This window comes from Puma concolor, chromosome E3 (genome assembly GCF_028749965.1).
Source record: "Puma concolor isolate L17-30 chromosome E3, mPumCon1.1.hap2, whole genome shotgun sequence".
Classification (NCBI taxonomy): Eukaryota; Metazoa; Chordata; class Mammalia; order Carnivora; family Felidae; genus Puma; species Puma concolor.
In genome coordinates, this window is record NC_141682.1 from 29,498,967 (window position 1) to 29,525,318 (window position 26,352).

Consider the following 26,352-nt stretch of genomic DNA (forward strand, 5'->3'; position numbering starts at 1 on the left):
CAGGTGAGTGTCAGACTCTTGATTTCAGCTCAGATCATGATCCTTAGGGTCATGGGATCCAGCCCTATGCTGGGCTCCAAGCAGGCGCAGCCTGCTTAAGATTCTCTCTCTCTCCCACCAAAAACCATAAAATACCTAGGAATGAATCTAACCAAAGAGGTGAAAAATCTATACACTGAAAACTATAGAAAGCTTATGAAAGAAATTGAAGAGGACACAAAAAGAAAATGAAATAATATTCCATGCTCCTGGATAGAAGAACAAATATTGTTAAAATGTCGATACTACCCAAAGCAATCTAAACATTCAATGCAATCCCTACCAAAAGAACACCATCATTCTTCACAGAGCTAGAACAAACAATCCTAAAATTTGTATGGAACCAGAAAAGACCCCGAAAAGTCAAAGCAATCTTGAAACAGAAAACCAAAGCAGGAGGCATCACAATCCTGGACTTCAAGCTACACTACAAAGCTGTAATCATCAAGACAGTATGGTACTGGCACAAGAACAGACATTCAAATCAACGGAACAGAATAGAGAACCCAGAAATGGACCCACAAACATATGGCCAACTAATCTTTGACAAAAGAAGAAATGGAATTTATTCAATGGAATAAAGACAGTCTCTTCAGCAAATGGAGCTGGTAAAACTGGACAGTGACATGCATATAAATGAACCTGGACCACTTTCTTACACCAGACACAAAAATAAACTCAAAATGGAGGAAAGACCTCAATGTAAGACAGGAAGCCATCAAACTCCTCGAGGAGAAACCAGGCAAAAACTTGTCTGACCTTGGCCTCAGCAACTTCTTACTCAACATGTCTCCCGAGGCAAGGGAAACAAAAGCAGAAATGAACTACTGGGACCTCATCAAAATCAAAACCTTCTGCACAGCAAAGGAAACAATCAGCTAAACTAAAATGCAACTGACAGAATGGGAGAAGATATTTGCAAATGACATATCAGAGAAAGAATTAGTATCCAAAATCTGTAAAGAATTTATCAAACTTAACACCCAAAAAACAAATCCAGTGAAGAAATGGGCAAAAGACATGAATAGACACTTCTCCAAAGAAGACATCCAGATGGCCAACCAACACATGAAAAAATGCTCAACTTCACTCATCATCCGGGAAATGCAAATCAAAACCACAATGAGATATCACCTCACACCTGGCAGAACGGCTAACATTAACAACTCAGGCAACAACAGATGTTGGTGAGGATGCAGAGAAAGACGATCTCTTTTGCACTGTTGGTGGGAACACAAGCGGGTGCAGCCACTCTGGAAAACAGTATGGAGGTTCCTCAAAAAACTAAAAATAGAACTACCCTACGACCCAGTAATGGCACTACTAAATATTCATCCAAGGGATACAAGGATGCTGTTTCAAAGGGGCACATGCACCCAATGTTTATAGCAGCACTATCAACAATAGCCAAAGTATGGGAAGAGCCCAAATGTCCACCGATGGATGAATGGATAAAGAAGATGTGGTACATATATACAATGGAGTATTACTTGGCAATCAAAAAGAATGAAGTCTTGCCATTTGCAACTACGTGGATGGAACTGGAGGGTATTATGCTAAGTGAAATTAGTCAGTCAGAGAAAGACAAATATCATATGACTTCACTAATATGAGGACTTTAAGATACAGAACAGATGAATATAAGGGAAGGGAAGCAAAAATAATATAAAAACAGGGAGGGGGACAAAACATAAGAGACTCTTAAATATGGAGGATAAACAGAGGGTTACTGGAGGGGTTGTAGGAAGGGGGCTGGGCTAAATGGGTAAGGGGCATTAAGGAATCTACTCCTGAAATCATTGTTGCACTATATGCTAACTAACTTGCATGTAAATTTTTTTTAAGTGTTTATTTTTGAAAGAGAGAGAGACAGAGCACAAGCAGGGGAGGGGCAGAGAGAGAGGGAAACACAGAATCTGAAGCAGGCTCCAGGCTGTGAGCTGTCAGCACAGAGCCTGAGGAGGGGCTCAAACTCACAAACCGTGAGGTCATGACCTGAGCTGAAGCCGGACACTTAACTAACTGAGCTACCCAGGTGCCCCATAACTTGGATGTAAATTAAAAAAATAAATAAATCATTTTCAAAAATAAAATAAAATATTAGGTAATGAAAGAAAAAATAAAAAATAAAAGGAAAAAAATCTCTTCCTCCCCCTCTGTCCCTCTCCCAGGCTCTCTCTCTCTAAAATAAAAAAAATAAAAAATAAATTTAAAAAAAGAAGTATTTGGGTGAATAAATGAAAGATTCTCTTTGACCATATAAGACCCTAAGGTGAGTTAAACCACCCATTTATCAACACTCCATTTACAAGAAGAAAGAGGGCAAGGTGTAAAAAACCACCTCACCAGCAATAGCCCTATTCTCAAACAAAACTTAGCTTAGAAGCCAGTGGAACTGTGGAGAGAAGGACGTCCATCAGGGGAGACTCAGCATGCTCAGTTCCTTCCCAAATCCTAACATCCACTTCCCAGGAGCCTACCATGCTATTTTCTGTCTTCCAGTGATTTGTCTCTAGGTCCTTCTTTCTCCAAGAGTAGGACCTTGTGATTCCAAGCAAGTATCTTGACTACACACATTCTTAAAACAGTAAGTCACTTGTTCACCCCTGCATTGAACAATTTGGTGAATTGTTGACAATTTGGTCAGGTACTGGTGATACTGCAGTGAGTAACACACAGATGTGGTCCCTGTCCTCATGGAGCTCACAGTCCAGTTGAGGAATCAGACAAACAAACACAGTAAAGGATATATAATCAGAAACCTAACTGCTCTGTAGGGAAGGGAGACAGTTTCACAACAGAGAGTTGTGGAAGGCTTCCAGAGATAGTGTCTGGGTTCCGAGGAATGAATAGGAGCTAAATGAGCAGCTAATGTGGATTAAGGTGGTTCCACAGAAGCAGCAGCATGTGCAAGAGTCCTGTGGCAGGGTGCCAAACCCAAGGAGTGAGAAGTAGGAGATGAGGGTAAAGAGATGAGCAAGGTCCTGACCATGCAGGACATTGTAAACCACATTGTGGATTTTGATCTTCATCCCAAAATCAACACAAAGCCAACAGAAGGTAGCAAACCCTGATTAGCCAAAATCTTCAATTAGCTATATCCTTCTCTGCACTTGCATTTTAGGAGAAAGGAGCTAAGAAGTCAAAACATGAGGTGACATGACTTCAGTTTAAAGGAATTCCAGGACTGGGGGCACCTGGGTGGCTCAGTCGATTAAGTGTCTGACTCTTGATTTCAGCTCAGGTCATGATTTTCCGTTTCATGAGTTTGAGCCCCGCATCCAGCTCTGTGTTGTCAGTGCTTCAGACCCTCTGTCTCCCTTTCTCTCTGCCCCTCCCCAGCTCATGGGTTATTCTGTCTCTGTCTCTCTCTCACTCAAAAATAAATAAAGTTTAAACAAATAAATTAATAAATTAAAGGATTTCCAGGATCTACCTCAGGTTGGTCCATGTGTGTTTCATCTCATACACTATGTTAACTGTCCCTATTGACCATTCATGGTGTGCCAGGCACTGTGATGATGTACACTTTATACACAGCATCACATTTCATCCTCACAGTAAGATTCAGGACCTATCACTATCCCCATTTTGCAGATGAGGAAACTGAGGGTCACAGGTCAGTAACTTGTCCCACATGACATAGCTACTAAGGAGCAGAGCCAGGACTCAAACCCACATGACTCTCCAAAGCCATTCTCCTACCCATAGTGTCAAAGCCATATTGTCCCGTCTGGGGTCTCAGGAACTCAAAGTTTCAGACTTATAATACTTGGGTCCTGGGACAGGCAAAACGGGTGAAGGGGAGTGGGAGAGCCAGGCTTCCAGTTATGGGGTGAATAAGTCACAGGGATAAAAGGTGCAGCAGAGGGAATACAGTCCATGGTACACTGTGGTATGGTGACAGATGGAGGCTACCCTTGTGGCGAGCCCAGCAGAACATACAGAGAGCTCAGATCACTACGCCTGAAACTAATAACACTGTGTATCGACTATACTTCAATTAAAAAAACCATTCAAAACAAAAACTCAGGTCCTGCAGGCTCCTTAAACATCAAAGGAAGTCTGGTAAGAGGAGATGTTTGCAGCAAGTCACAGCAGGAAATGACATTTTAGAGGAACAACATGGAAGAGGGAACCTCCGCGGCACACCCATAAATACGGGAGGGAGGGAGGTCAGACAGAGCAGGCAGAGACCCAGAGGTGTGCCTGACTACAGCGGGTCCTGGATGTGCATTAATTAAAGCCACAATGACATGGGAGTTAGGAGAAGTAAGGCAGCCACAGACACACAAGGTTATATAAAACCATGTTTTCGAGGTGTGGCCCACTGGCAGATCACGGCAAGATGCTTTATCAAACCGCTGCCTGCACTCTGAGCTTGAAAATGATGCATTGTAGTCAACAGGCTTTGGCTCGGGAAGGAGACAGACGCAAAGGGAGAGACACTTTGCCCACTTTTTAATAAATGCGACCAGGGGAGAGAGTTGGCGAGCAATGTCCCGTCTCCCAAGTCTAAGACTCCACATGAGCAGAGGCCAGGGAGACAGTGGGACAAACAGAATATGAGCCAGGATAACAAGTAACACCTTCAACAAGCCAGAAGAGTCATTTCTTTTCTTCTCCGTTGACTCTGAGCCCTGGAGAAATGCCACAGCAATTTATAGAAAGAACACTTAAAGGTAGACAGTGCCTAGATATTATTTCTGCCAGCTCATGTTAGTTCGTTTGGTAAACATTTTGCATTTGCAAGTTGACATAGTTTAATAATAACTGCCAATGCCAATGATAAATGCCACCGTGATGGCACAAATACCCTTCTGGGCTTGGGGAGGTGGTGCAGTGGGGGCTGGCTTCCTTGCCTCCTGTCCTTTCAGTTGTTATTAATAATGATGATGGTAATTCACATTTGTGTAGCTTTGTGATCTCAGAAAGCTTTAGGCTATCCGAGAGCCCCCACCCACCCTACTGTGTTCGCTCCCTCCACAGTGTGCACGATCTGTTCTGGCCCTCTCTGGAACCTTTGACAAGCTCAGACGAAGCCATACAACTCAGCAGCATCCATGAAAAAGGAACCACAAACTAAAGTGGCTGCAGAATACAAGAAGGTACATTAAGAAAGAAGGAGGGATAAAAGCAATAGGGAAGGGTGGGGGTCTGTGGCAAACCAGAGAGCATGCCCCATTCAAAGGTGGGTCAGCTGCTTCTCATCTTGTACCCGCCATCTGTTTCCATGTGGAAACACAGGCCCAATGCTGCCAGATCTTCCAATATACTAAGAGGAACTAAAAGGCCAGATGCTATACAAACCTCTCAATTAGTACGTGATTACAACTGGATCTTTTCAAACATCATACCAATCAAGCAAAATACATTTGCGTGATGGAAATAGTCCTTGGGACCCCAGCCTGTGACCTCTAGAGCCACACCCATAGGGGGCTGTTAAGTTGGAACTTTATCAATTGGATAAAAGGGTTCACCACATCAGACTGAGCCACGTTTAAAAGAACAACTCTTTACAGTTTTACATGTACTAGCATTCACCTGGTTGCCATTAACAGGAATCCAACTCAAAGTGGCTTAAGCAAAAACGGGGATTTAATAAAATGATAGTTGGGGTGCCTGGGTGGCTCAGTCAGTTAAGCGTTCAACTTCGACTCAGGTCATGATCTCACAGTTCGTGAGTTCGAGCCCCACATTGGCTCTCTGCTGTCAGCTCAGAACCTGGAGCCTGCTTTGGATCCTCTGCCCCCTCTGGGTCCCTCCCCAGCTCATGCTTTCTCTCTTTAAAAAATAAATAAACATTAAAAAAAATTTCTTGAAAAAAAATACTATTCTACTCCTGAAGGCAAGACTATGCTGTATGTATGTTAACTAACTTGAATTTAAATAAAAAAATAAAATAAAATAAATAAAAATAAAGTGATAGTTAAAGAAAGGTTAAACAATCAAAACAAGGGGAAGGAGGGGCGCCTGGGTGGCGCAGTCGGTTAAGCGTCCGACTTCAGCCAGGTCACGATCTCACGGTCCGTGAGTTCGAGCCCCGCGTCGGGCTCTGGGCTCATGGCTCAGAGCCTGGAGCCTGTTTCCGATTCTGTGTCTCCCTCTCTCTCTGCCCCTCCCCCGTTCATGCTCTGTCTCTCTCTGTCCCAAAAATAAATAAACGTTGAAAAAAAAAAATTAAAAAAAACAAGGGGAAGGTAGATAAGAGAGTACGCTTCACAAAGATCTGGAACCAGGGCCCCAGAGCTCACCAGGGCTCATATGACCCTGCCTTTCACCTCTGTTTCCCTCTGCACATCAGATTCATATCTCCCACTGCAAACTGGCCTCCTCCCCAACCACTGAAGTTCCCAAGATTTGCATCATAGGCCTCCCGTGCTCAAGGAAGTGCTGATTAATATTATGTTCCACACACAACTCCCTGGCCACCACAACACCAAACAAGGGAAGATTTCTGATTGCACCAGCTTAGTGCAGGTGCTCTTAGGTGGGCAATCCACTTGTGGGCCAGCTTCACTGAGATGCCCCCTCCCCCTGAGCAAGGCAACCTTGGCCAGGGGGTCAACATGGAAGAGTTTTACAGCCCCCACCACGGTCATGCAGAGGGTGAAGCTGTTGCTGGAGAAAAGTGGGGTCCTGGGCATAGATGGGTCCAGAGACCCACCACTGTCTGTTCGTTCTACATCACAGATAGTGACTTGGAAGGAGAGTGACCATGGTCACCCCACAGGGCTGCACAGCTCATTGCCCAGCTGCCAGGAAGTTGGCTCCTGACAGATAACCACTGAGTCTGCCTCAGAAATCCCCCTTGGCCAGAGAGAGCTGCCTCATCCCAGGGGGCAGTCCCCATCTCAAGCTGGTCACAAGGCTGAAGGCCTTTCCCAGCTTCAGAGCTCCAAGTGGGATTAGCTGAGGCTTCCACAGCTACCTCATCACAAGCTAGCCTCCCCTTTGCTTAATCCTGCTTCCCTCACTGCTTCTTGGACTGTCTCCCCTGCCAACTTCCTGCAGGCAAATCTCCATCTCAGAGTCTGTTTCTGAAGAAGACAACCTAGGAGAGTTGATATCAAGAAGGAACCCAGGACTCAGATTCTAAAATGTACTGTGGCGTGGGCTCACCCACTGCTGACAGGCAGGGAGAGCCCAGGGCTGATGGAAGGTGGAACTGTCATCCCTTTTGGAATGTCGTGGTAGCACAATCGTTAGCCTTACCACAAGAGGCGATCAGGGGTAGGGTACTGGTGGAAGGGGGGATGTGACAGCTCAGGAGTTTGAGAGGTTCGGGAGAAGTCATAACAGATCCAGGACTCATATACGTGGAGACAGAGAGAAAACAGATTTGACTCCAAATCCCTAGCGCAACACAGACTGAGAATGGGGCTCAGTCATTTATGCCGAGAAATAGTTCCCCTTTCAGGTTCAGTCTCCTTGCATGCAAAAAGGGAGTCCCTTGACACTTAGCTGGGGCACCTGGGTGGCTCAGTCGGTTAAGCGTCTCTTGATTTCAGCTCAGGTCACGATCTCACAATTTATGAGATCAAGCCCTGCATTGGATTCTCTCTCTCCCTCACTCTGTGCCCCTCCCCCACTCATGTGCACTCTCTCTCTAAATAAATAACTAATAAATTAACATTTAAAAAAAGGGAGTCCCTTCCTGAAATACCCTATGTCTGAAGATGGTAGGTAGATGAACAGATAGATGGGATGGACAGACAAGACTTGATGGACAAACAGTATACTCCTCACTGTCCCATGTGAGGAGGACTGCCAGAGGGAGGGCAAGGACCAATCGGTGCCTCCCATGGGCCCCTAAAGAGAGAATACAGCACCCACAAAATAGCTCCAGGTATGCCAGGATCAGCAGATGTCCCAGAGAGGCAAAAGGACCAGCGAATTACTTGACCAATCCTGGGGTGAAGTGAGCATTACTCACTCCTGCTCAGAGCAGGCAAAGGGAAGAAGAGGTCTGGGGGCTCCAGCCACGAACCTGTAAGCCCACTCTGTCCACGACCCCCAACTCTTCTGTGGACCCCCAACAATTGGTTCTGATGCTCAGAAGGTGTAGCTGAATGTCTTCGCTGGTTACAAGGCACCTTCTCATCTCTCATCACCCCAGACCTTCACAGGAGCCATGTGGGGCATAGAGGCCATTTCCTCCATTTTCCTAATGAGGAGCCAAAGGCTCTGATAACCTGGTGGCTCGCCCCAGGTGACATAGCTGAAAAAGACAAGCAGGATTCCAGCCCCAGCCTCTGGCTTTCATTCCTCTGCTCTTGAACACATCCAAAGCCCACGTGGATGGAGAACATGTGTCTGGGAGACAAGCCAGGTACAGGGAAGCATTCAAGTTCCCATCCCCAACCAGTGGGTCCCTACTTCACTCACTGTGCCTTCACCCAAACCAGCTTCTACATCTCCACCCCCACCCCCACCCCAGGCCCTTCCAGCCCACATACATACATCCAACGTCTTCATACACCCAAGCCCTATTATTCCTCCAGGCTTCATTGGAGGCCAGCCTCCCTGGTGGCCCCCCTGGATTCCTGCCTCCCTCCCAGACCTTGGCCTCTGGTTTCTGACAGCCTGAGGTCTCAGGCTTGGATCAAATGTTCTCTGCAGGGCCCACAACCCCTGGGTGCCTATTTTAGGAAGCTTCCCTCATACACATTAAGACATAAAAGCTCCCAGCAAGACTGACAGCTCCTTGCACATGAGGCAGGGCTGAGTTAAGGATCTGGGTTAGGGACTAAATGTGCCCCCTCCATAAAATTCGTATGTTAAAGCCCTAACTCCCAATGTTATAATATTAGGAGCGGAGGCTGCTGGAGATCAGGATTAGATGAGGTCATGAAGGAGGGCCCCATGATGGGATTAATAACCTTATAAGAAGAGAGCTCTCTATCTTAGTCATGTGAACACACAAGGAGAAGGTGGCCATCCACAAGCCAAGAAGAGGCCTCACCAAGAATCAAATTGGCCGACACCTGAATCTTAGACTTCCAGACCACAGAACTGTAAGAAATCAATGTTTGTTGAAGGTGCCCAGTCTACAGTATTCTGTTACGGTGGCTCACTCAGACTAAGACAAGCTGCTTTTCATCCTTGAATGACACCCATTACCACGCACATAGCCAATCTAGACTTGGTTCAACACCACATCCCCGAATCACCTGTAGGAGTCTCAGGCCAGGGAGATGCACAATGGGGATTATGGCGGAAGAGGAGGAAGGGACAGACAGAGGCTGTCTGGACACAGCCTCTCGGCAGAGGCGCCGGAAGCCCTGAGAGCAGCTGGCCACGCCCTCCCTGGCACACTCTGCTCCTGCTCCCATCCCCACCAACTCCCAGCCTGACAACTGCCCAGCCCTCCGCCCTCTCTTTCCTCAGACACTATCAAGGTGGGAACCACTTCCCTAGGCAACCCCAGGACAGCCAGATGGCACCTGCCAGCAGCCCAGGGAGCCAGGCCCTGCCCACCTGGATCCCAAGGGCTATCTGATCTCAGCCCAGTCTACAAATCAGAGTCCCAGGAGAGCCAGAGGAAAACTGAGCTTCCCTGCCAGCTGGCCATGTGGTAGTCACTGGATGTTCAGATATTCCACAACAGAGGAAAGAGGTGTGATCAGGTCTTGAGGAGACACAAGCCAGCTCTCTCTTCCATCCACGTCTCCCATTAACAAGCCAGAGAAGGACTCTTGCAGGGTCTGAGGGAAGAGGCTGAGGGAAAGCATTAATGAGAAAGCAGGGGTAAGGTGACCAATGTGAAAAATACACGTTTATTATCACTCATGTGTCTTATGCTTCAGTGACCTTGTTTCAAGAAAATAAATTATTTGACCATTCCTAATCTTTCTAGATTTGCATGGGGTCTTTTTAAGAATAGTTCACCTAAAGGGCACTTGGGTAGCTCAGTTGGTTAAGCGTCTGACTTCAGCTCAGGTCATGATCTCGTGGTGCATGAGTTTGAGCCCCGCATCTGGCTCTGTGCTGAGAGCTCAGAGCCTGAAGCCTGCTTCATATTCTGTGTCTCCCTCTCTCTCTGCCCCTCTCCCAATCCTGCCTGTGCTCACTTGCACTCTCTCTCTCTCTCTCTCTTTTTCAAATAAATAAACATTAAAAACATTAAAAAAAAAAAAAAAGAGTAGTTCACCTGGACAGAAAAGTCAGATTTGCAGCCATGGAGCTGTGGCCATTTTCATTAGTTGATGGAGATCTGCATGGCAAGGGAGATGATGTTTCTGGGAGAAAGGGCAGTTTGGTAGTGGAACCCCAAATTTGCCTTCACAATTGTCATCTTACTGAACTCTTTCTATTCTGGTCATATGTAATTGCTGTACTGAGATACACCTGACATATAACATTGTATGAATTTAAGGTATATAATATGTTGATCTGCGACATGTATGTGTTGTAACATGACTAATACCTTAGCAAGAGTTGACACCACATGACTTAACTCCTTGCAATCTGCCTGATACTTCTCAGGGTAGGTGCTGGAGAGAGGCTATAGCTTACAGACTGGCCTTCACTCTTAAATTCCACCACCAGCCCCCACCTTCCCCCCCACCCCACCCAATACCATGTCAGCACTCTGCCAGGTCAAAGTTCATATGAAGATGGTAAGGTCAATGGCTGAAAGACAAAGACAACTCAGGAGATGGTGGCGTCCAATATCCTCTCAAGCAGAACTTGTTGCCGATCTTCAGACAGAATGTGTCATGTTCAGAACTCTTGGCTTTGACCTGGGTGTTTAAACCAATTGTCTTGAGTGCTGGTGATAACTAGTTATTCAACAAAGCAACTGCAACAACAACAACCCTCTACAGTGGGCTCTACAGGTTGGTCCTTGGCCAGCCAACCAACAGCAAGTGAGCAGCAAGTGTGGGCTGCAGAAAGGAGAAAACACCAACCTATCTATCCTTGAAGATCTTGTGCCTGTGCAGGACAAAAAGAAGCCAAAGCATGAGGAAGTGATTCTTGAAGAGGCAGAGCTACTCAGGTAAACCTTGTCGAATGTGAGTGAGAAGGGTAAAGAAATGCAGATTTTCACGGGCTGGTACAAAAGGCTTTCCCCGATGCTACAGGGGAATACGGAAGTAAAAGACCCCCAAGACATGTGGGTTGTCCGCGACAGACACATAATTCCACTGAGGATCTCTCCTGATGCCTTCACTGTTTAGTCTTCCTTTTTCCAACATCAGTTGACATTTAGGGTTTGAAAACTGATGTACGGTCAAGGAAGCCTTTCTGGCTACAGCTCACGATGACCAGATCTGTAAAGTTGGACAGTTGCTAAGCAGTTATAAATTAAGGTTTTAAAAAAATTTTTAATGTTTATTTATTTTTGAGAGAGATGGGGAGAGAGAGAGAGAGAGCGACAGAGCACAAGCAGGGGAGGGGCAGAGACAGACAGCGACACAGAATCTGAAGCACGGTCCAGGCTCTGAGCTGTCAGCACAGAGCCGGATGCGGGGCTCAAACTCAAGAGCCATGAGATCGTGACCTGAGCTGAAGTGGGAAGCTTAACCGACTGAGCCACCCAGGCACCCCTACAAATTAAGGTTTAGACGACCACACACCATTAGTGCCGGTGTTCAGAGTTAAGCAGGTGCGTGACTAAGTGAGCACTGAGCCCGGAAGACCCATGGCAGTGACCCTGAGGGCAGGTACCCCCAGAGTAAAGGTGCTGCTCACCCCAGCTGCATTCTGTCCACGCCCGCACAGCACAACACTCATCTGAGAAGCACCCAGTTAGTAAGTCTGATCCTGTTTATCAGACTTGCCCCACCCTGCCTGCAGCCCCTTGCCTGCCATCCCCACTGACGGTGGAAGGAGAGAGGCAGCCTGTCACAGTGTGTCTGGAGTGCGGCTGAGAACGTGGGCTTTGGAGGCAGATGTCTGGGGCTAAACCCCAACTCGGTCACTCTCTGTGACTTCTTCCAAGCTAACCTCCCGGATCTAAGCTTCCTTATCTGTAAAATAGAACCTCAATGGCAAGAAGTGCTGAGGGAGTTCCCCAAGGCCTCTTTTAGAAGGGCACTAACCCCACCCATGAGGACTGCACCCTCGTGACCCACTCTCCTCCCAAAGACCTCACCTCCTAAAACCATCAAAACAAACGCCTTTTGGGGAGGGACACAAACGTTCCATCGACAGCACTTCCAAGGCTTTGAAGACGGGGTCCAGGTCGCCACAAGGGCATGGCAGAGGGAATAAACTGTGGACTTGGAAACTGCAAGGGTGTGGGGAGGGGTGGACAGACAGTCCTGGCTCCGAACGCCCACTCTACCACTTAAAGTCCAGGAAATCTCTGGCAAGCCACTTAACCTCTCTGAGCCTCGGTTTTCTCAACTGCAAAATGGAGATAATAACTCCTAAGTGTGAAGATACTATGAATTTTCTGCCTAATGGTATACACTTAGAGTAAATTCAAGGCTCTTTCCTTGCTGTAAAAACTGACCTTTAGAAAAAAAGAAAATGGGCTTGCCTAGCCATTACAGAATACTGCTTTTTCTCATAACCTGACATGATACAGAAACATCCGACGAAGAAGCCGGCGGGCACTGAAATGTCAATTGTGAGATAATTAGTGATCACTGCAAGTCCCCAGCCCGTTCCCAAGAAAGCACGTGCACGGACCTCCTGGCCTCCAAGCCAGGCTCCCAGAGCCCAGGCCTTCTGCTCTGGCTGATGCCGGGGCTCTGTCTCCTGGGGAAAGGAGTCTGACACATGAAAGAACTTTCATTATCTTTGCCCTGAAGCACCAGCAACTGCCTACAAAGAGCAGAGCCAGGAATGAAGGGCAGTGAGAAAGAAATTACTGTGTTTCCTCCCCAGGGGCTAGTCCATTTAGAAATGGGTAGATTGAGAGAAGTGTGTCTGTGTTTGTGCCCTCTACTTCCACAATCTCACAGATGAACTGGTGACCAACCTTGACCACCGTCCAACAGTTAGCCCCCTTCACATATGGGGGAATACGTCAGACCAAGTTCAAATGCAGGAGGACCATGCTTCTGCTAGGCCTCTTACAACCAGTGGAAGCTGGGGGCTTGGGTGAGTCCACTGGGAGCAGCAGTGATCCTCTCCACACCCCAAAACCCCCCAGTTTTCCAAGTCTATGACTCTTTGAATCTGGGATTCGGGACGGCACATTTGTTCATCTACTCAGTATTTACTGAACACTTACAACATGCCAGGATCAGGGTGAGCAGAGAGGACTCAGAAGGGACAAAGAAAGCATGGTTCTTGTCCTCAAAGAACTGGTCCTAATACAGGGGTTCTCATACTTGGCCCTATTCACACTGAGGTCGACAGCATGGTGAGAAGCATCCCTGCCTTCTACCCAATGGCACTTCCAGTTGTGACAACCAGAAATGCCTCTAAACGTCACCAAAAGCTGTCTGTGGGCCACAATCCCCGTTGCTTCCCTGCAGCTAAGAAATACTGTTTTGACGGGAAGGCTACACAAAGAAGAATGTAAGCTTTGGAGCTAGATGGACTGGAGTTCTCCCATCTTATGTGCTGTGTGACCTTAGGGGGATTACTTCTTTGAACCACAGTTTCTTTATTTGCAAATTATGGGCATTAATCATAGTTCTGCAAGGTTGTTAAAGATGAAGTGTATAAAATACTGCAGCACACGCTGTCAACAGGCAGCCAAAAGCCACCTTCCCCACCCCAATTCTTCTAATAGTTCCGTTCAGAGATCCTTCTCTCAGAAAAGATGGATCAGTCCCTTGGGGTGGAGGGGGGTGGGGCACATGGAACCCAGAACAAACCACTGAGACGTAGGGGGCATCTGAGGGAGGGGGCCCCCTGGGAAAGATCTTCCTCTCTGATAACAGGTTGATAAGGAGTGCAACGGTTTTAATATACGTACACAAATTCCTCAATACTCCTCCCTTCAAAAGATGGAACCCTTCTCTTGAGTGTGAGCTCAATTTAGTGACTCATTTGTAACAAATAGGACACAGAAGTGACAACATATGGCTTCCAAGATTAGAACATGAAAGGCCCTGCGGCTTCCCCCTTGTGCTCTCCCAATCACTCACCCTGGGGACGTGGCTGCCACATTGCGAGGACCCCCAGGCAGCCCTGTGGAGAGGCCCACAGCCGAGAGCCAGCACCAATGTGCCAGCCATCTGTGTGAGGCATCTTGGAGCAGATCCTCTTGCCCCGGTCAAGCCTCCAGAAGATGACAGCCCCGGCCAACGTTTTGAGCGAAACCTCTCAAGAAACCCTGAACAAGAACTACCCGGCTGAACTGCTTCTGACTTCTGGCCACAGATAATGAATGTCCTTTAAAGACGCTGAATTTTGGAGTAATTTGTTAATGCAGCAAATAACTCATACGAGGAGAGGCAATCTGAACCTCCACACACCCCACCCCCTCCCAGGCCTGCCTGTTGACCTCATCAGATGAGGACACGAAGTGAGAGCCATCCCGGGGCCTGGAGAGGGAGGCCAGGAGAGTCTCGGGGATGCAAACCAGAGCCATAGGAACAATCCCGAAGCCCCCACTTGCAGATATCTTGTTAAAGGAGAAAACACTCATGTGCTCGAACCCGAGTCTCCTGGTCCCTGTAGCGTCACCCCTCAAGGGCAGTAACCGCTAGAGAGACAGCTACTATCCCCGTTTGCTCTGACTTCCCAAGGCTCCTCTCACGGATCCCAGCCCTTCTCAGCTCCGCACCAGGTGCGCCCATATCCTGGAGAGGCTGGCGATGACAAGGGGTGGAAGGCACAGAACTGAGCAGCTTCGAGGCTGTCGCCTTTCACCCTTTATTCTGAGAGGTTGCATACTCCCAGCAGGCCAGGACCAGACTTCAGTGATCTTACTCATCTTGGGCTCTGCTGTAATAAAATAGCACAGACTGGCGTCAACACCAGAGCTTGATCTTCCCACAGTTCTCGAGGCCAGAGTCTGAGATGAGGGCACCTGCACGGCCACGTTCTGGGGTGAGCTCTCATCCCGGCTTGCAGACAGCCACCTCATCACTATGTCCTCATGTGGCGGAGAAAGAGTGGGTTCTGGTCTCCCATCCTATTATCAGAGCACTAATCCCCTTACGAGGGCCCTAGCATCAAGACCTTACCTAAACCTCATTACTTTCCAAAGGCCCACCTCCAAATACCCTCATACTGGGGGTTAGCGCTCCAACATATGAATTCAGTCCACAGCACACGCCAAATCGTAGAAGCTTAAATTCTCTATTCTCGATACCAGAGAGGAAAACAACCAAGTGTCTGCTTTTCCTGCTCGTCATCATATTTATAGAGGGCTATAGGTAGCTGGTTCTAAAACTTAAAGGTATGTTTCTTCAACAAAACTTATTATATTTCAACTAGCCAGTCAGAAGGCAACAAAAGCAAAACTAAACTGCTATGTTCAAGTTCAAAAGACTTGAGGCAGGGGGTGAATGAGGAATGGCAGAGTTAAGGTGTTCTGTATAATCATTTCGATTCTGTTTTAATGATGGGCCTCCTTCTAGTAATTAACCAGGCTTGGGCTCTGGGGCCCAGGGTCAGGCAACCACTTCCTAGTGGTGACCATGGCTTCCTTCACCTCTCCGTGCCTCAGTTTCTTCACCTACAATGGGGCCATACGTTCAAAGAAGTAATGTATATGCAGTGCTTAGGACGGCATCTGGAAGGCAGTAAGCTCTTAATCACACGTTGGTTATTTATCATTACTGATGCCATTATCAGGATTACTATCTTCTCCTAAGGAAAGAGGGAGGCTGACAGCCAGACGGGGGGACAGTGGAACCTTCCAGGGAGTAGCCCCAAGAACCGGTGTGAAGTAGAAGAAGTGGGGAAGTGCAATGTGGCTCTAGGTGCTGGGCCTCGGACTTTTGCACAGCTGGTTGCTCCATTTCCCCACCTACAACAGGGCGGTGAGACTTCCATCTTACAGGACCATGAAGAATGTGTACGAAGCATAGGGGCGCCTGGGTGGCTCAGTCGGTTAAGCGGCCGACTTCGGCTCAGGTCATGATCTCGCGGTCCATGAGTTCGAGCCCCGCGTCGGGCTCTGTGCTGACAGCTCAGAGCCTGGAGCCTGTTTCAGATTCTGTGTCTCCCTCTCTCTGACCCTCCCCCCTTCATGCTCGGTCTTTCTGTGTCTCAAAAATAAATAAACGTTAAAAATAAAAAATAAAAAATAAAAAAAAAAGAAGCGTGAAACAGTGTCCTGCACACATGTACTGTTACGTTCCCAGGCTCTGATGCCACCAGGGACCAGGAGATGGAGTTTGAGGTACAAGAATGAATTATATCCAGGCTTTTCAGGGCAGTGAAGACTGACTTCAGTAAACAGACGAAGACTCTGCCTAAGAAATAAAACGAAGTCAAGACTTTAAAAGCAAGACGTATTTGGGAGCTCCTCTGGCAAACAGTGCCGGTGAACACACAAGAGCTATGTGCCCCCTTCGTCCTTATAAGCCAAATTCCAACCCCTTTCAGGAGCTGGGGCTCTCTGCATTTCACGAGAAGCAGGGCCCTCGCCACTTTCAGAAGATGAATCTCCATCAGTCTTCACCAGGGTTGGTAAACCATGGCCTGTGGGCTAAACCTGGACAGCCATCTGCTTCTGTGTGGCCAGGCAGCTGAAAATGACTTTTACATGTTTGAGTGGCTGGAAAACATCAAAACCCTAACGATATTTCCTCCAACGTAAGAGTTACATGAAATTCAGATCCCGGTGTCCATAAGCAGGCTTGTTCAGGCAGGTATCATACATGGTTGCTTTCACATAACGACAGCAGGGGTGAGCAGCTACTACAGTGACTGGGTGGTTACTAGGCTAAAATATGTACAAGCCAGCTCTCCACAGGAAAAGATCCCTGGCTCAAACCAGAGGTTTTCACACTTAGTGTCCATCAGAATCATCTGAAGGGTTTATTCGAGCATAGATTGTGGGCCTCATGTCAGAGTTGCTGGGCTGAGGCCAAAGAATTTGAATTCCTAACAAGCTCCCAGGTGAGGCTGATGATGTTGGTCTGGGGACCACACTTTCACACTTCGAAAACTGCTGGTCTAAGTCAATCGTGGTAAATTCCATTTTCCGTGCCAGTGACTGCCTAGAAAAAGGGCATCGTGGTTCTGACCAATGAGACTCACGGAGAAGTGAGCTGAGAGCTTCTGGGAGAGTGATCCCAGAAGTGGGTCCCAAGTGGAAGAGCTGGGCCCGCTTCTCTTTTGGCATCATCTCGAGACCAGGAGATCAAGAGCCGCCTGCTGCAAGTAGCAGAAGGAGCAGAAAGGGGGAAAGAGGCTGGATCCACCAGTACACAGCTAGGCCACAAGTGCACCAGCCACAGCGTCTCCATCTGTGACACAGTAACTGCCATTACTGTCTAAGCCTCTTCAAGTTGGGTTCTTAGGAGCTGCAAGCCACACACGTCCTAAGCGGTATCCCTCTTCTGTGCAGCCCCACCCAGGGTTCCAAATACACCCCCGACCACTGCAAGCACACCACCAATCTCAAGCCATGAGGGCTGGGGTCAGCGCATGGGCCACAGCACCCACCATCCCACAAGAGGGCAGATCTGGGGTAGGAAAAAGAGCATTATTTTTGGAGCCATAAAATGCCAGGTTGGAGCCCAAATTCCACCACTCAGTGACCATTCACCCCATAATCCCAAGATGGGACTTATGCATGCCGCATGACCAAGGCAGCCCTGTCTGTGAATCTGGGCAGGGCCCCTTTCTCTCCGGATCCTCATTCACCACTAGAGCCAGCATCGGCAACAACTCGCGAGGTCCCAGGCACAGGACTAAGCCTTTCACGTGCATGATCTTACTGAAGCTTCAAAACAACCCCAGGTGGTAAGCACCATCCTTTCCCCCACCTTACAGCTCAAGAAACAGTGCCTCCAGAATGTTACACGGCTCGCCCGAGGCTGTACAATGTCTAAGTGCAGAGGGAGGATTCCAACTCAGATGTTTCTGGCTCAAGAACCCACATGTTTGATGTCGACGCTGTGACATCAGGTTTAAAGGGCAGGATATGTACAGGGTCCCACAGTGCATCCCTCAGGACACACTCCTGCATCTGATCACCTGACACAAGGTCTCATTCCTCTCCTCACCCACCGCTTGGCCTAGAAAAGAGGGTGGAAAGACAAGTCCTTTCAAAAACTGGCCAGCTCTGGCCGGTCAGCCAGAGTGGAGCTGACATGAGCATCAGGGGTGATATTGCAAGATCACTCAAGATGTGGACCACGAGACGGTGCCCCGCGGGGACGGTGGCAGCAGCGTGTCCGCAAGGGCCCGGGCCTGCCCAGCGTCTCGTCAGCTCTGGTTCCTGGGCCGCAGCCCAGCCTTACCTGCCAGCTTGCACACCTGGCTGAGAATCTTCCGCTGCCCCCTCTGGCATCCAGCTGTCTAATCGGAGAGCTCGGATGTTTGCCTTGCGCCTGTGGAGGGCAGGCGGAGGCAGTGGAACGGGCAGCAATTCCAGAGCCGTCACAACTTCTGGCTGAAACCAAACATGACAGATTTACCATTGGGCAGGCTGTTCCATTTATTATTTAACGCTCGCAATAAATATTTGCATGACCCAGCGCTGGAGGGAACGCTCTGTGATAACTCACTGCGTTTCCCTGCCAAACAGCACCGCAATCGGATTCCAAAACTGCGGCAGAGAATATTTTATGCTCTTCTAAGGAGCCAGGTGATGGCCCTCTGGTAGGAAACATTTTCTTGCCTGTCTCCAAAGAGCCAAAGGGAGCAGGGAGACTGGAGTTCCGAGAGGCAATTAGATGAGGAGGAGGAAGGTGACCACGAACGTGCACTTCTGTACTTCGAGCCTACTGGGTGCCAGGCTCTGTGCTAAGAGCTTCACATTCATTCGTTCAACACGTGTCTTTGAGGGCAGGGCTGCCAGACTGGGCAAATAAAATACAGGTGATCCAGTTAAATTTGAAATTCAAATTTTTCAATCAATAAAAATCCCATGCAATTCCAGAAAATTTTTGGTGTTAATCCAAAATTCAAACTTGCCTGGGCACCCTATTTTTCTCCAGCAACCCTAATTGAGCTTATGCGCATGACAGAATAGCAAAGGGGATTTATCTTCAACTGGGGGTCAGGGAAGGGACCTCTAAGAAGATCACACTTAGACAGACACGTCAGGGAAGGAGACAACCATGACGAAAGGTGAGCGAGTTTCGGACAGAGAGGAAAGCCCGTGCAAAGGCCCTGGGGTGGAAAGAATGTGGACATACGAGTTGAGAAAGGCCATGTGAGTAGGGATGAATAAAGGAGGGGAAAGTGACAGGGCCCATGGTCCCCCTATAGAATGTGGATGTTATTTTAAGTTAAAGGAAGCTTTTGGAGGGTTTTTCAGGTGGACATGGCCCAATGGGGGTCCAAACTCCTGATGCCTGGATTTCTGAATCCAGAGGCCACACAGAGGCCCCAACACTGGCAGGAAAAGAGGAGGAACAAGAAAAGGAGAAATTGCATTAGAAGAGAGCTGATCGGCACTCACAGAAAACACTTGCACGGTAACAAACCAGCTGCCTCAACAGAAACCTCCACCTCTTCCCAGAGTTGTTCCCCCAGCCGGGCAGCCGGAGGGAGGGGGACTCCGGCAGTGACAATGCTATCAATTTCCATTCTGCTTTTGGCAAATACAGAAAAGGACATTTCAAAGACTTTTAAAAATAACTTTCAAACAACTCAAGGGTGGGAAGAAAAGAGAGACAGAAATCACAGTTTGCCTGCTCAAGAACAGTGATAATGACAATAAGGAATGCAGATAAAAAGAACCGCATTTTCACATATGTTATATCATTTGCTCCTTAGTGTTCTATAAAGCAGGCAGGGCAGATTGTGATATCCCTGAATCATAGTGAGGGAAACACAGATTCGGAAAAATAGAATCCAACGGCTAGGAAATGTCCAGGCAGGGTCTGAAGCTATGTTTGCTCCCAAAGCCTGGGCTCCCAAAAGCCCTCTATGGTCTTGCTATGGACTGAATTATGTTCTCACAAAATTCACATTCTGAAGCCCTAATCCCCAATGTGACTGTATCTGGAAAGGTAATTTAGGAAGTAATTAAGGTTAATGAAGTCATAAAGGTGGGCCCTAATCAAAAAGGACCGTGTCCTGGGGCGCCTGAGTGGCTCAGTCAGTTATGGTCCGACTCCGGCTCAGATCACGATCTCACAATTCGTGAGTTCCAGCCCTGCGTTGGGCTCTGTGCTGACAGGTCAGGGCCTGGATCCTGCTTCAGGTTCTGTATCTCCCTCGCTCTCCCCTCTCCTGCTCACACTCTGTCTCTGTCTCTCAAAAATAAACATTTAAAAAATAAAAATAAATAAAAAATAAAGGCCCATGTCCTTATAAGAGGAAGACATCTCTCTCCCTTTCTCTCGGTCTCTCCACAGGAAGAAGGCTGCCATTCGCAAGCCAGGACAAGAACTTTCACGAGCACCTGACCACACTGCTACCCTGATCTTGGACTTCCAGCCTCCAGAGCTATAAGCAACAAATGCCTCCTATTCAAGCCCCCAGTCTATGGTATTTTGTCACAGTAGCCTGAGCTAAGAGAGCTGATGTGAAGCAACCGCAGCCCAGCCCTCAGCTGCTTGTCTTGCGAGCACAGCTGCTACATGTACAAATTCCCTTCTCCCATCTCCCCCTCGGCCTTTCTGCCTACCTGATGCCTAAAGGGTCTTCCGCCCGCCCCGGCTAGCCCACCCCCTTCATCCCCACAGCACTCATATGTCTCACAGAATGTCACACATAAGTCCGCACAGTGGCGGACTCCTCCTCTAGAAAGGAACACAGCAGCAGAGTGAAGGGATCACAGCTTTGGCACTGGAAAACCTGAGTTCAAATCCCAGCTCTACACTAACTAGCTGGGTGGCCTTAAGAAAAGGACCTGAACCTCAGTTTCCTCTCCTGAAGAATGGGGATAACGTGATCCACACACCCCCTCCCCGGAGATCACTGTGGGAATTAAATGAGATGCTAAGTAGAAAACATCAGCACAGGGCCTGGGACAGTCAGTGCCCGATAAGTAGTAGCTGTTAATAATAATTACAACAATGATGACACCCAAACGGTCCCTTCATTCAGCACATTTTTTAATGAACACCTGCTATGTGTTAGGCACATGGGCATAGAGCAGCACACAAGACACACATGATTCCACCTTCACGAAACTTACAATATGATGCAAGAAACAGACTTATGGTATAATAAAAGGACCATATTGGTAAAAAATCACAGACAAATAGTCTTAAAGTGTTGAAGAGTGCTGCGAAGGAAGAAGGAGGTTTCTGTGAGATAATCATCTACGTGAGCATCAGAGAAAGTCTCAAAGGATACTTCAGCCAAGATCTAGGGTGTGAAGGAGGCAGCCAAGCAAAGACCGGGAGGGATAAGGCTTCCCAGTACAGACAGCAGCAGCACGTGCAAACACAGAAAGGCTGGGAAGCACTGGACAGGTACTGAGGGGGTGAGGTGAGGCCAGCTCGGCTGGAGGAAGCAAACAAGGGAGATGCGGTTACAGAAGTCGGCCAGGATCACAGCATGCATTTCTAACTTATGCTGAAGTCAAAGAGAACCAGGCACCCACGCTAAGAATGCAGTACGATGGCTGGTGCAGAAGAAGAGCTCAAAAAACATGAGCTCGCTTCCCTACCTTGAAATGGCCAAAATAAATTAAAGTGGCCTGTCTGCTCTGAATTTCTGGATTTGACTTCGCCTTGCAGCTGTTTCTTTAAAAAAAAGTCCAAGGACCAGGGGGGATGAGATGGAGAAGGGGATGTGAGGGAACAAGCTCAAAATCAAACAAGCCAGAAACTCCTGGCTGGGAATTTTCTCTCCAGATCTCTGCAGGGATGGCCGCATCGCTTGAACTGCAGGAGACAGAGGTGAAGTTGGTAGAGCTTAGAAACCTTTCTCCAACCAAGACCCAGACCAGGCAGGTAGTAAAGCTGCCCCCCACTCTACCTCCACCCTCACAGCCTGAGGATGGGGTCTGCCAGACCCCTCCTGACATCCTGACACCAGACCAAACCCTCAGAGCCACTCAAGGCCAAAGCTATCAGCCTGGGCCACTTCAATGCCAGGAAAGCAAAATGTGTTGCCGGTAAAAAGCTAGCAAAGAAAAAACAAAGAAAGAAAGAAAGAACTTTCAATTGGTTACAAGGGAGCCACAGTCTGAGTCTAGGACATTCATCCAGCATGAAGTCTGCTGTGACTCAGACCCTTCTTGGAATTTTAAAATTCATTACAGTTTATTTATTCATTCACTACCCACATAGAACTCACAGTAGACTGCCCTAAGAGTCTACTCTTGAATATGTATGACAAAATTATTAAATATAAATTTAAAATCAGGACTTGGAGGAAAATAATTGAGAATAAGAGGTAAGGACAGGAATAGAACAGGATGGAAAGTAGAAAAGATATACAGATCAGAAGGTCAGTTACTAGATCTGAAAATGTGGCTCTGAGTTCCCTTGTGGCCAAGTCAAAAAGGGAAGTAGAAGCTGTTCTCATGGTCTACAAGGAAAAAGGCCTTTGACTCCCTAGGACCAGCACTGTCCTGCCCTGTGACCCCACATAAGTGATTTAATCTCTACTTGGACTTACTTTCCTCGTCTTCAAAAAGGAAAGTGAAACTATTCAATCTTTGTGACTCCCTCTTTAGGTTATAAAAAACCAAGCTATAGTAATAACCAAGAATGGCTGAACTTCCAGCCTCGGCTCTAAATTAAGATTCCCAAACTAAATGTCTGTAAGGACTAGTCACTAGCAGAAATGAGGGAAGACATCTGGGCCTAACACAATAATAATAATAACACAATGAGTAGCGGGGAACGGAGGAACCCATGCTCTGTCTAAAGGGAACAGCTGCTTCTGTCTCCAGCTGATTACTGCCCATGGTCTGATTTTTAAGAAGAGCTCAAAATCAGGATTTTAATGTAAACCCTTCTACCATGTAAATGTTTGCTTTTAATTCAAATTTACTTAAAATAGTGTATAGGTCAAACATGGCTCCACCTGAAGGCCAATTCCAGAAAGAAATAGCAAATCCCTCCAGTACCTTACAAACGGATTCTTCTATCTTCAAGTTAAATTGCAATCCCCACCCTATCCTCCGCAGCTAAGCCTCTCAAGGAAGCATTTTGCAACAAACATACGATTCTTTCTGAATCCTATTCCACACACATTGTTGGTTTCCTATTGTGCTTTGGGGCACCAAGGATACACCAGTGTAATAAACAAGTCTCCACCAAGTCTCCAGACAGGCCCAGCTGTGTGCTCCATCAAGACACTGGCTGGCTCCCAGGAAGTTCTCAAGGTTTGGCAATGTCTGCAGAAATCAGCCCTTTTCATCAACAGCTTCAAAACATATTGCTGGATTTATCTCTACCAGGAACCAGAAAACACCCATTCCTCTCCAAATCTTTTTCCGTCTGTCCAGCCTCCTGGATAAGGTTTTTCTTCATGGAGCCCTGTCACTCCATTTATTGCCACTTCAACAAGTACGTGCTAAATGCCCACTGGATATGGGTGCTGGGCTAAGAGTTGAGGAGTCAAGACAAAATAATATGAGACCACTGGTCCACAGTCCAAGGCCAAGATATAGATGCAACTGAACTTACCCTGGTGCGTATTTTAACTGACAGAGCTAAATGATAAAATGGAAAGTCACTTAACTTGACCTGGGTTTGAGTTAGAATTCTTCCACCCACTAGCTAGGTTATGTTGGGCAAGTCGCCTACTGTGTCTATTCCCTCATCTATTTAAAAATGTAAGGGAGGGGCGCCCGGGTGGCTCAGTTGGTTGGGCGTCCAACTTCGGCTCAGGTCATGATCTCACAGCTTGTGGGTTTGAGCCCCGCGTCGGGCTCTGTGCTGACAGCTCAGAACTTGGAGCCTGCTTCTGATACTGTGTCTGCCTCTCTCTCTACCCATCCCCTGGTTATGCTCTGTCTCTCTCACAAAAATAAAGATTATGGGAATGCAAGCTGGTGCAGCCACTCTGGAAAACAGTTATGGAGGTTCCTCAAAAAACTAAAACCAGGGGCACCTGGGTGGCTCAGTCAGTTGAGCGTCTGACTTCAGCTCAGGTCATGATCTCACAGATAGCAGGTTTGAGCCCCACGTTGGGCTCTGTGCTGACAGCTCAGAGCCTGGAGCCTGCTTCAGATTCTGTGTCTCCCTCTTTCTCTGCTCCTCCCCTGCTCACACTCTCTCTCTCAAAAATAAAGATTATGGGAATGCAAGCTGGTGCAGCCACTCTGGAAAATAGTATGGAGGTTCCTCAAAAAACTAAAAACAACTACCCTACGACCCAGCAATTGCACTACTAGGCATTTATCCAAGGTATACAGGTGTGCTGTTTCAAAGGGACACATGCAACCCCATGTTTATAGCAACACTACCAACCATAGACTAAGTACAGAAAGAGCCCAAATGTCCATCGATGGATGAATGGATAGAGAAGATGTGGTATAGATATACAATGGAGTATTACTCGGCAATCAAAAAGAGTGAAATCTTTCCGTGTGCACTACGTGGATGGAACTGGAGGGTATTATGCTAAGCAAAATTAGCAAAAGACAAATATCATATGACTAACTCATTTGAGGACTTTAAGATACAAAACAGATGAACATAAGTGAAGGGAAGCAAAAATAATATAAAAACAGGAGGACAAAAACATAAGAGCCTCTTAAATATGGAGAACAAACAGAGGGTTACTGGAGGGGTTGTGGGGGGGATGGGCTAAATGGGTAAGGGGCACTAAGGAATCTACTCCTGAAATCATTGTTGCACTACATGCTAACTAATTTGGATGTAAATTTTTAAAAAATAAAAAATAAAGCAAGTTAAAAGAAAAAGAAAAAGAAAGAAAGAAAGAAAGAAAGAAAGAAAGAAAGAAAGAAAGAAAGAAAGAAAGAAAAGAAAGATTTAAAAAAGTGTAAGGGCTGTAACACCACCTAACTTACAGTTTGTTGGAAACAGAACTAGCCCACACTGCAGCAAAGGTGCTGCACCGCACAATTTCCAAGATGTGCTAGTCACAGACTATGCTGCAAATAGTTTCCCCTGGAGTTGTGCAGTACCCAACACGGACAGCTGTATAGGGCAGCCCTGGTTGGAAGGTGTAAATACCTCATAGGAAACAAACAAGCAGAGTGTCCAGCACATTGTAGGGCCTCAACAAATGAAACTGTTGCTAGTACAGAAACGAAATGGAAAATAGAACCTAGTTTTCCTAACTTGTCTTTTCCAGCATCTTTTCAACAAGAACCTCACCGCATAAATCGAAACACTGCTGAACACTCAGGGTCCCTCGGACTGAAGCTGAGCCCTTCTCATCAATCAGGCGCTGCACTTCCCCCTCCAAGGAAAAACACTGGTACCAGTCCTGGGGCCTTGATTTACGCCGCTGCCATTCCTGGCTGTCAGTCAAGTACATGCCCCTCCTTCCCCACCTGGCCCAGGGCTGCCGCCGGATTCATGTTGCCGACTGCCGCGTGGCAGTCCACACTCTCCCTTGGTTCAGAGTGATTGTCCACGAGGTGTGCTCAGAGTCTTCAGTCCTTGGATTTTCTATTCTTTTTAAGCTTCGAACTGACTATTTCAAATGTTTAAATATAGCTGGCATCTGGCTCTTGCCTGCTCGTTTTGGAGGTGGTATTCGCCACGTCTCTTTCCACTGCAACGGGAATCAGCGAACAGTGAATTCGTTGTTTCACTTATCTTTTAAGAGTCCGGGGGTAGAGCTCGGGTTCGGGTACAGCAGGATTCAAGAGCTCAAACAATACTGTGGGATCAGCTTCTCATCTTTTTCTTCTGTTCTCCCGGGAGATGCTACGCGGCGGCTTCCGGTGACCCCAGGCGTTAAACACTGGGTAGAAGCCTCCAGCCAGAGTAAAAAAGCAAACGGGAATAGAGGGATACGGAGTGCAATCTTCAGGGTCCGCCACACACCGCTTCTCAGCCCTGCAGAGAGCTGGTTTCTTACCCTCTGGTCCCAGCTTGCTGTTCGAAGTCATTGAGAGGGCGAAGACAGCCGGCGGACGACAGCTGGCCAGGCAAGGGCAGGCGGCTCACCCCCCACCCCCCACCCGTCCTGGGTGTGCCCTCGGCCCACTCTACCTGCACTACGGGCCCTTTCGAGGATGCAGCCTAGACACCGTAATGTTGCTGACACCACGTGGAGCGCAGGCGTGACTCGACCCCCTTGAGGCCGAAGATTCCAGCGGGCAGGGGCCAGGTGTAGTCATCTGGTGGCCGCCCAGGCCAACCCTCCTAAATTCCCTTGCTTTTTAAA

The 26,352-nt window shown here is 47.6% G+C and overlaps 1 long non-coding RNA gene across 2 annotated transcripts in view; it reads right to left on the reverse strand.

Moving 5' to 3' along the window:
- LOC147573092 (uncharacterized) overlaps positions 1-18,519 on the reverse strand; it is a 668,158-nt gene extending 649,639 nt beyond the window's left edge. For both annotated transcript variants that reach the window (XR_015245518.1, XR_015245517.1), the window contains exon 1: positions 18,372-18,519. This is a non-coding gene — a long non-coding RNA (uncharacterized LOC147573092). The remainder of the gene's footprint in view (positions 1-18,371) is intronic.
- Positions 18,520-26,352: the final 7,833 nt, after the last annotated feature.